The sequence below is a fragment of the Rousettus aegyptiacus genome, unplaced genomic scaffold (genome assembly GCF_014176215.1).
Source record: "Rousettus aegyptiacus isolate mRouAeg1 unplaced genomic scaffold, mRouAeg1.p scaffold_m13_p_16, whole genome shotgun sequence".
Lineage (NCBI taxonomy): Eukaryota > Metazoa > Chordata > Mammalia > Chiroptera > Pteropodidae > Rousettus > Rousettus aegyptiacus.
In genome coordinates, this window is record NW_023416291.1 from 34421096 (window position 1) to 34433438 (window position 12343).

Consider the following 12343-nt stretch of genomic DNA (forward strand, 5'->3'; position numbering starts at 1 on the left):
CTGCTTTGAGTTCTGGGACTACCCCAAAGTCTTACACCTAAGAAAACTTCTGTTTCTGGAGCAACTCCAACTCCAGCTCTGGCCCCTCCAAGTAGTAGCCTAACAGTTATTAAATCCCAGGCATTCAACCAGCCACAACCAGAACCAGAAGGAACATTAATAACTATGCTAACGACAATACACAAGGTCTTAAATAAGACCACCCCAGATATAGGACAAGATTGCTGGTTGTGCCTGAACCCGAAACCCCCTTACTATGTCAGGGTAGGAACGCCCCTAAACTTAACTGAGCTTAGCAGGCTAGAACTTCAAGTCGATTCACTAGCACAAGTGGTCCTCCAAAATAGAAGAGGTTTATATTTATTATTCTTAGAACAAGATGGATTATGTATTGCTCTAAGTGAAACCTGTTGCTTCTATGCCAATAACTCTGGAATAATTAGAGAAAGTTTACTACTAGTATAGAGAAATTTAGATGCCAGGGAAAAACAAAGACTAGAATCAAATAACTGGTTTCATAGGATGTTCAATTGGTTGCCATGGTTAACAACCCTTCTATCTGCTGTAGCTGATATGATGGAGAGAAATATGCATCAGCAAGCCTTTAATCCTCCTCTTCTTGTTGTTAACTTTTGGCCCATGTTTCCTCAATTCCTTGTTTCCATATATAAGGAAGAGAACTAATTCTATTAAACTTTTAGTAATACAAACTAGAGGCCTTGAGCAAATTCTGCATGAAGAAGCAAGGATTTGATTTTCCGCTAAGGCCAGTGGGGAATGTGCTGGCTGGAAAATTACTGTTTGGCTATCACCCATGGGAATATAATGCTCTAACAATAAGCTTTCTGCTTCTGTACCCCCTGCTTACACAACTGACCTGTAGGTTGACAGTCAGTAAAAAGAAAAAAAGACTTGTGTGTTCAAACAGAATGAAGAATATCAGTTTAGGGCTTAAAAACCCTTTACCTTTACATTTTGGGGCTGCTTCATTTGGGGTCTGCATACCCCTGACAGACCCAGGTGGCTGAATAAAGAGTGTGTTTCCTATAACTCACCGATTTCTGGTGATCTGTGCTTTTATCGGGGGCTGGCGGCTACAACACCAAGAGGGAAGGAAAGCTCACTGAGGATGAGATGGAATGCGTGATCACCATCATGCAGCATCCACACCAATTCAAGGTCCCAAGCTGGTTCTTGAACAGACAGAGGATGCAAAAGATAGAAAGTACAGCCAGGTACTGGTCAATGGTCTGGACAACAAGCTCCATGAAGACCTGGAGCAACAGAAGAAAATTCAGGCCCACAAAGAGCTAGACCACTTCAAGGACTTCGTGTTTCAGGTCAGCACGCAGAGATACCCGGCCGCAGAGGACCCACTGTGGGTGTGCCCAAGAAGATATAAATCTGTAGGTATTGTTTGTTAACAAATACTTTATACACTAAATAAATAAATGAATAAAATTCTATTTAATCATTCAAATCCTATTATGACATCTCCATCTGGTGCCACTACCTGGTGACTCTGAGGAGAACCAGTCCTAGGACAAGACAATACACGGAGGATTAAATAAATCTCTACTCCCCTGTTCCTATGCATTTCTTACCCCTAAAGACCTTCTCATGAAAGCTAATTCTCTTTATTGTTTAGGTCTGTTAGAGTTAGAGATTCTTTTCTTATCAGAACTGAAGGCTTTCTCACTGATGAAGTTCAAATACCTCACAATCTTCTCAAACCATCACTATAATCTAATTATGCAAATTTCATAGATAATGAAACTGAATATGGTAGCTGCTAATGTTTCTCAAAAGAATATAGTTTACCAGTGAACAATTACATTAACGACTAGGTGAATAAAAACTCAGCTCCCTTAATTCACTATAGGACTAAAAGCAATGAGGAACTGACACGACCCTACCATGGGATCCAGTGGAAGCTAGTCCTTAGGTAAGATCGCAGTCTTGTTTCAATACTTTCCCTGTCTTGTCCATGTTCTGCAACTTTTATTTCTCTGAGAATGATAAAAAAAAGTAAATAAAACCCACTAAAACTAGAACCCTTGCCACAAGCACTGTTTCTGTAGAACAAGAGCATAAAAAAATTGATATTAGAAAATTGAAATCAAGTGTCAAACATCATAGAGCTAGACAAAAAGTAAAGTCAGGTTTCAGCCCCAATTAAAATTAACTTCATCATTATGGAGTCTAAATATTTTAGGAAAATTTGGTGATATAAGAATCAAACACTGTGGCTCACACAGGATTCCTATCTTCTTGCCTCATTCTAGAAACCATAGCCCAAAGTAAATGGCACAAAATCAGAAAAGAAGATATCCTACCAATAGTTTCCTCAAGCCTCATTTCATGTCCCTGTTCCTCAGGCTGTAGATAAAGGGGTTCATCATTTGAGGAACCACAATGTACATAACTGAAGCCACTGCAGTCTTTCTGGAAGAGTCAGTAATTGTAGATGTAATATATACCCCAAAAATGGTCCCAAAGAACAAGGAGATGACTGAGAGGTGGGACTCACAGGTGGAAAGAGCTTTAAGCTTTCCCCCTGCTGATAGCATTCTCAAAATGGAGGAGACGATTTGAGAATAAGAGAAAATGATCCCACACAGAGGAATACCACCAAATAGGCTAGCCGCAAAATATATCAGGAAGTTATTGATGAAAGTATCAGTAACAACAGGCCAGCTTGATGATTTGAGCAAGCTCACAGAAGATGTGAGGGATTTCAAGTTCCCTGCAGAAAGACTGTTGCAACACCATCAGACTGTGGAGAAGGGTGACCACAGTGCTAAAGAACAGTGAGAGTACAGTCAGTAGAACACAGTGGCGGCAGTTCATAATAACCGTATACCTCAAGAGGTGACAAATGGCCACATAGCGGTCATAGGCCATTGCTGTAAGGAGAAAATTCTCAAATCCACCCAAAACCACAACAAAGCCAATCTGGGTGAGGCAACCTATAAAAGTGACGCTCTGATTCTATGCGTGTATGTTTACTAGCACCTTTGAGATGGTGATTGTGCTATACAGATGTCGGTAAAGGACAGATTGCAGAGGAAGAAATATATAGGGGTGAGAAGATGGGAGTCAGAGCTGACAGCCAGGATGACGAGCAGGTTTCCCAGAATAGTAGCCAGGTACATGGTCAGGAACAGGCAGAATAGGAGGAGCTATAGTTCTAGATCATCTGTCAATGCCAGAAGTAGGAATTCTAAAACATCTGTTTGGTTTCTAGGTTCCATGTCATTGACGAATCTGATGGAAAAGATGAAGTGAAAACAAAATACAATGAATGGTCCCCAGGGGTAGCAGCATCATCAAAAAGGAACTTGATGATAAAGTAAATTCTTGATACCACTTCAGACTTACTGCTCATAAACTGTGAGGGTGATGGCCAGCAGCCTATGTTTTATCAAGTCCTCCAGATGAATTTTATACCTGCTCAAGTTTGAGAACCAGTGCTTAAATAGAAAAACAAACAAACAAACAAACCCTCTATGTATATTGTGAATCCAAGGAAATTTTCAAATCTTTCCCTCTGCTATTTTTTCCTGTTTCCTCTAATCCCTTATTGGCTCACATATTTATTGATCACCAGTTCTGTTTCCCACCTTGCACAAGTGCTGAGACTGAAACAAAGAACAAAACATGGCATTTCCCTCTAAAATATTCCTTGCCTTGGAAGTAAAAGCAAAAATAAATGAATGGGACTAACATCAAACTAAAAAGCTTCTGCTCAGCAAAAGAAATCATCAACAAGGTAAAGCGACAACCATCCGAATGGAAAAATATATTTGCAAGCAACGCCTCCAATAAGGGCTTAATATTCAAAATATGCAAAGAACTCATATGACTCAATAACAACAACATCAACAAAAAACCCCAAACAATCTAATTAAAAAAATGGGCAGAGGACCTGAACAGACATTCTCCTTAGAGGACATACAAATGGCCAACAGATACATGAAAAGATGCTCAACATCACTAGCTATTAGGGAAATGCAAATCAAAACCACAACGAGGTACCATCGCATACCTGTTAGAATGGCTACAATCAACAGGACAAGTAATGACAAATGTTAGAGAGGATGCAGAGAAAAAGGAACCCTCATACACTGCTGGTGGGACTGAAAATTGGTACAGCCACTATGGAAAATAGTATGGAGGTTCCTCAAAAAACTAAGAATTGATGTACCATATGATCTAGCAATCCCTATACTAGGCATTTACCCCAAAGACATGAAGAAAACCCATATCCAAAAAGGTATTTGCATACTGATGTTCATAGCAGCATTATTCACAGTGGCCAGGACATGGAAGCAAACGAAGTGTCCTATGATAGATGATTGGCTAAAGAATGGAATATTACTTAGCCACAAGAAGAGATGAAATACTGCCATTTGTGACAACATGGATGGACCTCAAGATAATCATGCTAAGCAAAATAAGCCAGACAGAAAGAGTTGAGAATTACATGACATCACTTATATGTGGGATATAAACCTAAAAGCGACAAATGAACAGGACAAACAAACAGAGACTTATAGACATGGACAATGGACAATGGTTACCAGAGGGTAAGGAGTGGGGGAGGAGGGGAGAGGTAGACAGAGTAAAGGCAGTCAAATATAGGAGGAATATATAGATGTCGAATTATAATGTACACCTGAAAATTATATAATTGTATTAACCAATGTTACCCCAATAAACTTACTTTAAAAAATTCCTTGCCTTCAAACAAGCAAAAAGATGAGAATAAAGTTATTCGATCTCTCTTGTAGAGTATTTTTCCCAAATTTTGGCGTGCTCAGAATTATCCGAAGGGTTTTTCAAATTCCTGATAAGTTAGATCATATTACCAGCCACTTACCCAAGGAGACACTTAGGTAAAGGAGCAGTATATCATGGATTTATAGTATACAGAGGGTGGAAAAGACAAGGGTTGAGTACATGTTAACTGACTGCTGAGTTGACTGACCAACTGAGGCAGAATAGTTAGCCTCCCCCCCCCCACCCCGCAGGATATGGAAGTTCCCACTCCCCTCCAGAATGTGGCTGTGGAATTTCTCCCTTGTCCTTTACTCAATCCTCTCCCTATTCGATTTCAAACATGAAACTCCAGCATGAGAAACAAGCCAAGGCTAGGAGACAAGACAGATGGCCTTGGGCCACCTCCTTCCCTCCAGGTAGCTACAAGGAAACAAGCCAAGATCCAGAGGCAGGCTGGACAGAAACGGGACACCCTAACACCCAAAAAAACAAAGCCCATGATTCAGACAGCTCTGGGCAGACTCTCTCTCTGATCTGCCCTCACTTTTCCTTTAAGTGTGTACTTTCACTTTAATAAAACTTGCACTTTCCTGCTCACAGTTTGTCATGTCCTTGAATTCTTTCTACCTGCACAAGACAAAAACCTGATCACCAGAGCTCTGGGGTCAGGGTTTCCCTTTGGACTCCAGCCCTGTCAAGCTCTCCAGCATCGCTATCACTCTTAGTGCCTCTGGATGAAAGAGAATTAGCGTTTCTAAACCATCACTCAGATTTCATAATCTCCCTTAAAATTTTTAATATATTTATCTTGAAAAATGCTCCAAACCTTTTCCATTCCTACAAGGTATGTTCACCTCAAGATAAGGTATATAACACTAGTAGTAATATATAGCAGGTCATGGCATGATCTCAGTATGCGCTCTACACTTGAGCATGGATTTAAACCTGCTGCCTCTAAACTTGGAGTTTATAAAACTCCCCCATGGAAACACTACTCATCTCCATTAGTGATTAATTCTAAGGGAGGCTGGGCAAACGTCAATGACATTCTCTATCTCATTCTAAAGAGATTTCTTCCCCTAAGGTGATACGTGGCCTATTACTTAATTAAAAACACAGCTAAGTAATGAAAGAATAGCCTCCCCACCCCCCACCCCCCGAAATAGATGAAAATAACAACAATTTTTGGTCCTCAGAGGACAGATAATTACAAAGTAAAGTAGACTTACATGATACTTATAAGATAAATAAGTATCCCAACACAGCATCCCTATAAAAAAGTGGTTCTCAGACAGAAGTGGCTGTGACAACCTTCATCACTTGGTGTATCCCTTAGACTCAAACAATGAATTTAACCCAGACCAGCACTTGCTTTGTGAAGGAGGGAAATTATTCACCTATATGAAAGTCTGCTGTTCTCATTCGTATGAGAACTATCGTAGAATCTATGGGAATTTTGCAGTGATAAGAAATGAATAGAGGAAAAACATCCAACACAGCACTCAGCATATGATACCTTCGTGTATTATTGTTTCTCTACCATGAACAACAGCACCTTGTACATTTTACTCCTTACAAGGAAACAAGTGGGCAGGGCAATTTAGGTGAGACAATAGAAAGAGAGAATATTTGTAGGATAGCTACAAATTTCAGGGTAAAGATTATAAACTGAAACTCTAGCTGGGAACATTTATAATGCAGAAAAAGAATAAAGGCATCATCAGGGATATCAATATTCATTTGAAAAGAACATATGATAAAACACATGGCAATTAAAATGAATTAGATATACAAATAATGAAAATCTATAAGAGATATACTTTTAAAAGACAAAATGTATATTATTAGAAAATCTTAAATATATTTTGAACCCTCACAAGTAATAGTCCATAATAATAATAAACCTCTGTAGGTTTATTTCATCATGGATTATTCCAAAGATAAAAAATACAGAGATAACAATGAAAGACTGGGTACCCACCAGTTGACGATGTGAAATTCACACACTTTGTCATCTTCATTCTAAATGTTTTTATTGCAATAAATAATACAGATACATATGGAGCCCCCATATCATGTATTTGCACAATCTTGATTCTTTTCCTTCCCTGGGAGACCATTACATAAATTTTATATATGTTATTCCCCTAAAATTTTTACTATACTTAGCATTATTGTTCCATAAATGATTTTATTATTTTGCATTTTAGAAGCTTTATATAAAAAAAATCATGTAATACATGTCATTTATACTTGGCATTCTTTTATAATTTATCTTTTCTTTATTGTTGATATATTTATCCTGCTTCATTAATTTTAATTATAATTAATTAAATTTAATTTTAATTAAATTTTAATTATGAGACTATTGCTTACTCATGTTTATTTCTCCATTCCTTAACTGATATACTTATGGTATATTCCTTATGGATAATGTCTTTTATCTTATATATGTTTATTAATACATATATCATATAAAGCAGTGTGAGGAGGATTTCATCACATTGATGCTGTTGTCTTTAGAAAGGGGAGGGCAAAAACTGAGAGGCATACAAAAGGGAAGTCTTCTGTATATTATTTTGTTACTTTATAGAAAAACCTTGAAGTTAATATAGCAGAATGTCAACAATTTGTTAATTCTGGAATGAGTTAAAGAGTGGTCAGAAGTTTTCTGATTCATTATAGTATCCCTGCTGTTCTTATATAAAGTATTTGGTAATTTTATAGAGAAGTTTTATAGTGTACTAGGTAGGCGGCCCAAGGATCTTTCTGTGTCTCCACTCCCCCATCTTCCGCCCCGTGTTTCTACAGAGACAGATAATACAAACACTCTTCTGTACAATGGCGTATCATAAAACCAGGAATGAAAATAAAAGCAAAAAGTGACCAAATCCCTCCCCCATAACTGCCACAAAATTTAAAATAAATGTTAGAAAGTTTTGTTAACAGTCATCATGTTTGAGAAGGGACAGATTTCTGCTCAGGAGAATCATGAGTTATTCCATTTTCTAAAGAAAATAGGAGAACAGCAGATTGAGAACTGGCTAAAGATTTGCACAAACGCACATGGGAACTTGTTAACAAGAAGATAGCTAGGCTGGAATTCCATGGGACATTAGGTTGTGATCATTTCATGCATGTACTCCCCTCAATGCTTCTCCTGGATAAAATTGTAGTAAAATACCTGCCCTCATTTCCAAAGCATTAACTGAGGGCATCAGTGTGAAATGATGCTTGACATGACACCTAGATGTTAAGATGGAAGCTTTGTCTACAGGAAGGGCAGAGAGACCAAGTGTGGCAATGGGCTCTTGGTAAAGGAGAAAGACCATGTCTGGGAGGAGGCTCAGGCACACTGTATCCTGACTAGACAAGGGCTGTGAGTAAGGGCATCACAGGCCGACTCTTTACAGTCGCTATATCCCTGGGGATCAATATCCAAAGCTCCTCATTAAACAAATATTTTTAGTATCATTTTGATCCCTGGGCACTGCAAATCCTTAAAGACCAATGCAAAGGAAGCAAGAACTTCACAATGGCTAATCCCTAACCCTGATGGGTCACATGTTTGCCATTTAGCTCTCTACATCTATCCACAGTGACCTCTGTTTCACATACCTTGAGCACAATTACATGCACTCTTTTGCTAATAAATTCTAGGATTTTTTATTAAAGTTTCAAACAAAGGCATCTCTTTCTAATTAATGCTATTATGAGGCTTGATTCCAATTTGAAGTGTGAAAACATCGTTTATGTATTAGTTATAAATAGTTTTATATATAGCTAAATAATCTACTTCATCTTTAGAGTAATTTAATGTTTTCTGTACCTTAATTTCTGTTCTTTGTATTTTACACAGCAGAATCTGATCTATTTTCTGTGATTAATTGTGACTGAGATCAATATATAGAGAGTACATACTCCTTTTTTAGACTTTCATAACCAACTTTTCCAGTTTCCACAAAATAGATTCAATGCATAGTTTGCTTCACTTTGGGGGATTTTTAAAATTAAATTGTGGTTCTTCATTTTAAATTGTGTTATGATAAGATGCAATGTCACTGAATGGCAGTAGTGTACAATTTTGACCATAAGCCAGAGAAATACAAATACTTCATGATTTCACTTATATGTGGAATCTAAAAAAGTCAAACTCATAAGAAACAGAGAGTAGAATGCTAGTTGCCAGGGGCTGAGAGGTGGGGGAAATGGAAAGATATTGGTTCAAGGACACAAACTTCTAGTTGTAAGATGAACAAGTTATAGGGCTCTAATGTATCACCATGTAGTAGCATGGTGATTACAGTTAACGATACTGTATTGTGTACCTGAAAATTTCTTCCTTGTATCAAATCATCACATTACAAACCTTAAATTTACACCATACAATAGATTATATATACACACTTATCTATCTTAATTAAGATGGGAAAAATAATACCAACACCCAACAGTATTGCAATATTCTATCCCAATAATATCCTGCTTCTCCCTCAAGAAGAATCCAATATTCTGATTTTTTTTAAGTTAGCATTTCCTGGATTTTTTTTGGTAGCTTTTATGCATTGCTTAAAAATAAAAACAAAAATAGCTTAAATTTTTGGGGGGTTAACCACTTAAAATTTAATTAAAAGGTATATGTTCTCTTTGGCCTTGCTTCTTTCGAAATGCAGTAAAATGATTGTAAATTAAAATTAAGAAACAGAGGAAGATTTGACTGTAAAAAGAGAATATGAAATGGTGATGTAAGCAGAAATTGGTGAGATGTGCTTTGAAAATGGAAGAAGGGCCACATGCCAGAAATACAGGTGGGCCAGTAGCTGCAAAAAAAGGCAAGGAAAGAGATTCTCTCCTAAGACTACAGGAGGAACCAGTCCTGACAACTCCTTTACTAGTGAAACCAATATCAGATTTCTGACTCCCACAACTGTAAGAGAATAAATTTGTGTGTGTGCTTGTGTGTGTGTGTTTTAAAGATAAAATCATTATAGGTTAGAATGGGCCCTGAATCCGAATGACTGGTGTTCTTCTTTTTTTTTCAATTACAGTTGACATTCGATATTATTTTATATTAGTTTCAGGTATACAGCATAGTGGTTAGACACATATATTTATGAAGTGATCCCTCTGGTGAGTCTAGTACATACCTGGCACCATACATAGCTATTTCAATATTATGGGCTGTATTCCCATGTATACTCACATGATTATTTTGTAACTTCTTAATCCCTTCACCTTTTCCACCCAGACTCCCAAAGCCCCTCCCATTTAGCAATCATCAATTTGTTTTCTGTGTTGTTGAGTCTATTTCTGTTTTGTTTATTTTGTTTTTTAAATTCTACATGTAAGTGAAATCATGTGGTATTTGTCTTTCTCTATCTGACTTATTTCACTTAACATAATACCCTCTTGGTCCACCCATGTTGTCACAAATGGCAAGATTTCTTTTCTTTATTTTTTATGGCTGAGTAATATTCTATTGCAAAGATGCACTACTTCTTTATATAGTCATCTATTGATAGACACTGAGGTTGCTTCCATAGCTTGGCTATTGTAAATAATGTTGCAGCAAACATAAGGATACATATATCTTTTTGAATTAGTGTGCTGGATTTCTACAGATAAATACTCAAAAGTGGAATTGCTGGGTCATCTGGTATTTCTATTTTTAATTTTTTGAGGAAACTACATGCTGTTTTCCATAGCAGCTATACTGATTTGCAATCCCACCAACGGTGCACAAGGATTCCCTTTCTTCCACATCCTTGTCGACACTTGTTATTAGTTGATTTACTACTGATAGCCATTCTGACAGTTGTGAGGTGGTATCTCGTGGTTTTAATTTGCATTTCTCTGATGATTAGGAATGCTGTGCATCTTTTTATTTGTCTATTGGTCATCTGTATGTCCTCTTTGGAGAAATGTCTATTCAGGTCCTCTGCTCATTTTTTAATTGGATTGTTTGTTTGTTTGTTTGTTTTGGTGTTGAGTTGTATGAGTTTTTTATACATTTTGGATATTAATCCTTTATCTGATGTATCATTGGTGAATATCTTCCCCAGTTTAGTAGGCCATCTTTTCCTTTTGCTGATGGTTTCCTTTGCATTGCAAAAACGTCTTAGTTTGATGTAGCCCAATTTTTTCCTTTGATTTTCCTTGCCTGAGGATGTGTGTGTGTGTGTGTGTGTGTGTGTGTGTTTGTGTAAATACGTACATACATACATACACAGTACTAAGAGCAATATCGGAGAGTTTACTATGTTTTCTTCCAAGAGTTTTATGATTTTTGGTCTTATATTTAAGTTTTTAATTCATTTTGAGTTTATTCTTGTATATGGTATAGGAAAGTGGTCTAGTTTCAATTGTTTGCATGTATCTGCTTAGTTTTCTCAACACCATTTATTGAATAGACTTTCTTTACCCCAAGAATTGTATCTTCTTGCCTCCATTGTCATAGATTAATTGACCATATAGATGTGGGTTTATTTCTGAGCTCTCTTTTCTGTACTATTGATCTATGTGTCTGTTTCTATGCCAGTACCATGCTGCTTTGATTACTATAGCCTTGCAGTATGGTTTGATATCAGGTAGTATGATACCTCCCTCCAACTTTGTTTTTCCTCAAGAATGCTATGGCTATTCAGGGTCTTTTGTGGTTCCATGTAAATTTTAGGATCGTTAGCTCTAGTTCTGTGAAAGATGCCAGTGGTGCTCTGATAGGGATTGCACTGAATCTATAAATTGCTTTAGGTAGTATGGGCATTTCTACCCATGAGCATGATATATGCTTCCATTTATTTGTATCTTCTTTAATTTCTTTCTTCAATGTCTTATAATTTTCCAAATATAGGACTTTTACCTTCTTGGTTAAAATTATTTCTAGGTATTTATTGTTTTTGATGCGATTGTAAATTAGATTGTTTCCTTAATTTCTCTGTATAGAAATGCCAATGATTTCTGAATATTAATTTTATATCTTTCTACTTTAATTTATTATTTTTAATCTTTCTTGGGGGACTCTTCAGGTTCTCTTTATATAGTATCATGTAATCTTCAAATAATGACAGTTCTACTTCTTCCTTTCCAAGTTGGATGCATTTTATCTCTCTTGTCTGATTGCCAAAGATTGAACTTCCAATACTATGTTGAACAAAAGTGGAGAAAGTGGACATCTTTGTCATGTTCCTGATCTTCAAAAAATGATTTTAGCTTTTTTCTGTTGGGTATGATGTTAGCTGTGGGTTTGTCATATATGGCCCTTATTATGTTGAAGTGTGTTCTATTTCCACTTTGCTGAAATTTTTTTTAATCATAAATTAATGCTGGACTCTGTCAAATGCTTTTTCTGCATCTATTGATATGATATGATTTTTCATTTTAAGTGGTGTATCACATTATTTGATTGTGAATATTGAATCAACCTTGCATCTCCCAAATAAATCCAACTTGATTATAATATATGATTGTTTTAATATATTGCTAAATTAAATTTGGTAATATATCTTTGAGAGTGTTTACCTCTGTTTAGCAGAAATATTGGCCTATAATATTTTTTGCAGTG

At 36.7% G+C, this 12343-nt stretch overlaps 1 pseudogene; it reads right to left on the reverse strand.

Annotated features, from left to right (window-relative positions):
* Window positions 1-2354: 2354 nt before the first annotated feature.
* LOC107519895 lies at window positions 2355-3254 on the reverse strand (annotated as a pseudogene).
* Window positions 3255-12343: the final 9089 nt, after the last annotated feature.